General features: G+C 37.2%; 2 protein-coding genes across 3 annotated transcripts in view; one reads left to right on the forward strand and one right to left on the reverse strand.

The window, feature by feature from the left end:
- The window catches only part of insyn2b (inhibitory synaptic factor family member 2B), a 25123-nt gene extending 22204 nt beyond the window's left edge, over nt 1-2919 (reverse strand). For both annotated transcript variants that reach the window (XM_014007253.1, XM_014007257.1), the window contains exon 1: nt 2805-2919. The gene's annotated coding sequence lies outside the window, so the exon portion shown is untranslated. The remainder of the gene's footprint in view (nt 1-2804) is intronic.
- Nucleotides 1-5724, forward strand: part of dock2 (dedicator of cytokinesis 2) — a gene marked incomplete in the record, with an annotated part of 113498 nt that overhangs the window by 79082 nt on the left and 28692 nt on the right.

Consider the following 5724-nt stretch of genomic DNA (forward strand, 5'->3'; position numbering starts at 1 on the left):
TAAAAGTAAAAAAAGAAACAAGTTTTTATAACTTATAAATGAAGAAGAAAGTGAATAAGGAAAGTGAAAGTCAAAACTTTTGGGATTTCTTTTTCTTTCCTTCAACTTTTCTACTTTAAGAACTTGATGTTTTTTTAGGCTTGGCTGTGTTGTTGGGAACTTTTGCAAGGATTTTACTCACTAGTTAGGTTTGTGTTAGGACTTGGGCTTGTTTCAGAAATGCTTCTTTTTAGGAATCAGACCGTGGCGATTCTGGTGCTGTAAATGTTCTACTTTTTAAACATCTTGATAAATCATCCTATGAGCAAATGGCTAAGGATCTAAAAAACACCCTGCAGGATGTGAACAAAGTCAAGACAGACCAAGAATCATTCTGAAAGTGACAGCAACATGTACCTTTTGCAGGTCAAAGTTTTAGAAAAAAAGATGACAAACTTTGATAAATTAAAAAAGAAAAACATTATAAATGCCCAAGATGCCTAAATGCCAGGAAAATGAAAAAGTTAAAGCATTGTCTTTATTTTTTTTTTTAGTTTTCTTCATAAATTTTGACACAGTAGAATTAATGAATCTGTGATCAAGAAGCCTAATGCTTTAATTAGACTTTTTCTAGCTACTAGAAGCACATTATTACCCTTAGTATACAGTATATTTAAGAATAATAACATGAGCTGGAATCACAGGTCTAACTAAATAATAACTAATTGTAGGTTAACATGTTTCACAGTAGTGGGATGTGAGCTACTCAAGAATCCCAACAACTAAAAAACACACAAGTGGATTAAGAGCATAAAATGGAGAGAAAAAAGAGGCAGGAACCACAGGATTTCTTTTACTAAGAGAGGATCTATGCAGTTTACAGCATTTTGTTGTTGTTTTTCTGAATTCACCTCAACATAAAAAAACTTCTTGGAGAGCTGGAGTGTTTGATATGAGACATGGCTGCAGATTTTCAAAAATGCAGTATAAAAGCTTGTTTTCCTAAAGTACAAACGCAATGTTTTTACCAGCTTATGTATTTGAGGCTTGGGTATGTAATGGTGATTTAAAGTGGAAAGCTTGTAACATTTTCTGCCTGCACAACAATATATTGCCATTGACTGGTACTATTACGTTTAGATTATAAAATGAATCATCATCAATCATCACTTTATTTATATAGCACATTTAAAAACAACAGTGTTGACCAAAGTGCTTCGCAGACACAATACAATATGTTTATGTTTATGTTTGCAATACGAAAGTGAGGAAAGTAGCCAAATGAATGTAGGAATGCTGTAATTGAGGACAAATGCAAATTTTAAAACCAGAAAAAATATTGTGTTAGGAGTTTTTTGATCAACCTGCCCATTTCCTGTACAACTAATAAGAATCTTAGCAAATCTTTGTTTTTGTTACGATTCAGATTTAGTCAGATTTAGTCTGATTTGAKTTGTGTAAAAACAAGATTTTCCTAAGATGTAATGCTCATAAAAATACATTCATCCATCTGAACAAACTCTCACTTTTAATCATTTTTCGACTAAATTTGTAGTGCATTGATTATATTACTCGTACGAAAAAGTAAGTTATTTAGTGTTTGCTAGATTATTTCTTTGTTGTAACAATTCTTCTTGGTAACAAATCTTATATCAGGCATCTGATTGGCAGAACCTGGAGGTACCAGAAGCTCAAACCAAGAGTCAATAGCAACAGTAGAATAAGCTGTTTGGCAAYGACAGAGATTATTTGTCAACATCTTTATGTGCATAACCCACATATTCAGCTCTACTGCTCATCCCATAAATGCATGTTCCTTACAAATGTGACACCATTTAAAAGGAAAATTAACAGGCTTTCCAGCAGTACAAGATTTATTGCAAAGAAACATTGTTACGACAAATAAATAATCTACTAAACACAAATTGCTAAGTTTATGTGTCCACAGTTTCAATTCATTCATGCGAACATATTTGATTATTCTGTTTCCTGTCCTCTTCTAATAAATATCGAGGACATTTTTCACTGAGGTTATCCACCTAAAGGTATTTAAAATAGAATGATGTGTCTCAATAATAAGAGTATGCAACTTGATACATGTCTTCATTTCAAAATATCTGAACTACCCCCCACACAGACACACACACATAGGAGCATGATAAGTGTGTACGAGATCACTTTTAAAGCCATAGCTGCCCTGGAGACTGATTCAGAGGTTTTTAATAACAATTAGGACACACACACAAGAATCTGAATCCTCTTAAAAGCAAAAATTGTCATAAACATTGCATAACGGAACACGCAGTGTAAGCACCAGCTGAGCACAAAAACTCACACAGTACACAAACACACACAAATGCATTCATATGTATCAAATCCTACTGTGACAGCTGGATGRGATTTCTCACCTGCTTCATATAGAAACTGGTTGTGTGCTCAGTATTGATGACATTATCACGTAACCTTTTTAACTAAATGACCATAATGCACAGTGAATATTAGGAACACAGCTTTCCTTACAGAAAAAATAGRTCAAATCAACAGTAGGCAACACAATGTCAAACCTGTCAAATATAGTTTTCCTCATGTTTTACTGTCCAGAGCTTTTACCTAACATTTTAGCTGTTTCCAAATACTTCCACAGTTCCTTTACATCAACATCTTTACCAGTTTTTAATCTCGGATGATCTGTTTTGTGGAAAAAAGTACTGGCTGAGGAAAATCAGTTTGATATTTCTGGGAGTAAACCAAAAAGCAAAAAATGATTTTCTTCCACTCCTAATCCAATATTTTCTGAAATCCATCTTTGTTTTTCCTTCACTTACCTGTTTTTTTCTTCCTCTTTGGTCTGGATGCTTCTCCTCCCTCCTCGGCGTGGCTCTCCTGTGTCTGGTAGTCCTTTAGTCTTCAGCAGCGCTCTCCTCTGACTCTTTACCGCTCTCTATCTCTCTCTGTCTCATTCTGACGCTGCTGATCCTCAACATGCTCTCGCCGAGCTCACTGATCCACCCTCCCTCCCTCCCTTCCTCTCTCTCTCTCTCTCTCTCTCGCTCTCGCTCACTCTTCCTCCCTTTTTTGTCCCCCTGTTTCTGATCGATTTCTGTCTCTGTTACAACCTACTACAATTTTCTCATTAACTCCCCTGTCTTTAAAAACTGTCACTCATTTTCTCCCTTTTTGACACATTTTTCCACTTTGATTTTCTTATTTTGGTGGTTCATTCTGTGGTTTTAAGGTTCGGGTTTGTGTATTTCTTATTTTTCTTTTGACCCTAGCCCAGTGGTGGACCCAGTGAAACTTTGGCAGCAGAAAGTGTCTGTTCCCGGGAGTTTAGCCAGGACACAAACAAACAAACACTTGTGCACACTTGCAGAAACACACACGCACACACTCTTGCCCAAACCACTCACTTTATTTATATCTTGGCTTTTTCTTCTGCTTCATACTTSTGCTCACTTACTCTCTGATCGCTTCAGCTCACTTTTTTTGAGCCATGTGGTCACCACGTCCTTCCTTGCCCCACTTCATCCTCTTCCCTCAACTCTGTCCTCTTCTTTTATCTTTGTTTCACACACTCACCAAATCCTTTGTGTTTGGCTGTCCCTCCAGTTTTGTTTTTTCTCTCGTCTGTCTGAGCTCATTCGTTCATTCAAGCTGAGCACGATGTTGCTTTCTTGAGACAAACTAGACAATTAGACAAATTGAAAAGACCGTAAACGTAAACACCCTATTACATTAGGCTTTAATTATACTTAATGACTAATACTTTGTCTTCTCAGCATGGCAGAAATATCCTGATTGCTAATTGATCATTTGTCATGCATCACTGATTTGAAATTTGAAAAGACAAAAACATCTTTCTGTTTTTAGATGAAATTTGAGGCATGTTTGGGATAAACATGCGATTTAACAATCACGTTTTCTTTTGTTGCATGCATTTGACAGTTGTCTAAWTGAGTCAAACAAAGTCTTTGTTTGACTCATTTTAAGAAATTAAAATGAATTAAATGTTTGTTAAAAGTGCTGAAAATTGCTGTTTAAAGTTTAGCAACTGATGAATAAAAATGAAAAGAAATGGAACAGTTTGGATGTAATTTGGTACACATATAAACCAGTGATAGGTTTGTTAAGAGTTGACTTGTCTTGAACAGACACCAGAGGGCACAAGTGATGGTGTCATGAGTGTTTTTAGGCAGTTGCTGGAGTGTCCAGCAGTCARTCGAAACAATGGGTGTAGGTCATCAAACAGGGATGATACCTCATCAACATCTTAGGCAGCATTATCTCCATTTGACAGAGATCGAAAGACGTTGAATTGTGGGTTTACATGAGGCCAAGTGGTCAGATTGTACAATTTCCCAGTATGAGGTGAACAGATGCCACTCTGTGATTTCAACACACACTGTGAAATCAGTGGATACATGAGACCATGTTTATTWTATTTTACTTTTATTTAACCAGACAATTCCCAATTAGATCACAAATCTCTTTTACAAAGGAGGCCTGAGCTGGAAGACAACAACTTAATTAGCATTTTTTGGTGTGTGGGAGGAAAGTGGAGTACCCAGAGAAAACCCACACAAGAACAAAAAAAAACATGCTCGAACCAGGGATCACACCCATGACCTTCTTGYTRAAGCATCGGTGCTAACCACTGAGCTGTTGTGCTGCCCATGTAAAGGTTCATCATGTTATGCTCCAAGCATTACAAATCCCCAATGCCATCTGGACACAAATATTCTTTGCAACCTCATTATGTTTTGACAGCTGGCATCAGACTGAGTTCATCACCACATGGGAAGGCATGGACTGGCGARGAGTGAGGTAGTGGTACAGTTTCACTTCTGGATTACCATACATGATCGTCACGTAAAGTATATATGGCGACACAAAGCAAATAGGAACAATACTGTCAAGTGCTGTGTAAAGGCATATTGTGAGTCCTGGCATCATGGTGTGAGAAGTCATAGGGTATAAGTTCARGTCACCTCTATTAGAGATTCAGGGACTTTGACTGCACAGCACTCTGTTCGTAACATTCTGCGTCTGCATGTCTTACTCCTCCTGAGTCAGCACAGTCTTTTAACAAGACAATGCTTGTTCACACATGTTGTCTGTGGACTGCCTCAGATCCATTATTCTAACAKTTGCAGGATCAGCTTGGACATTAGCTTGAACCTGAGGATGAAACATCRGCTATCAAGGGGTATTTGCAGCCACTGTAGGCTGCAGAACAGGACAAACTAGCTGAACAGTCCTGTTCTACACCAAATTGCTGCTTGTATCCAGACCTAAGAGGATGTCACACCCGACAGACACGACTGCAACATCGACTCTGTCAACTATTTGATCTAACAATATAATCATTCYAGTACAGGCAAGTGATATTTCAACACATAGTTTTGTTGAATTATTATTATTATTAATGGAGTATTTTTTGCAATGAGTGCATTTAAGACAATCTAAGTGAGTTTTTTGTTTAGTTTTACTATTTACTTATTGTTTTCTTTTCTTTTCTTTTTTTGATGCAGCATCCTTGAAAAAATCCCTTATGACCTCCTCCCCCATCTGAGAATAAGCAGACATATGCATCGCCAACACAAAGTGCTTAACTCACCTTGTGCCGCGTTTCAATTGACCTCCAGTGAGATATGGAGAAAACAATGCCTATACTGTATTCGGTATGGCGCATGTGCACATACAGTACATAATACCCATGTGCTTCGCATCATACAAGGTTTGATG

Source organism: Austrofundulus limnaeus, unplaced genomic scaffold, assembly GCF_001266775.1.
Source record: "Austrofundulus limnaeus strain Quisiro unplaced genomic scaffold, Austrofundulus_limnaeus-1.0 Scaffold1, whole genome shotgun sequence".
Taxonomy (NCBI): Eukaryota; Metazoa; Chordata; class Actinopteri; order Cyprinodontiformes; family Rivulidae; genus Austrofundulus; species Austrofundulus limnaeus.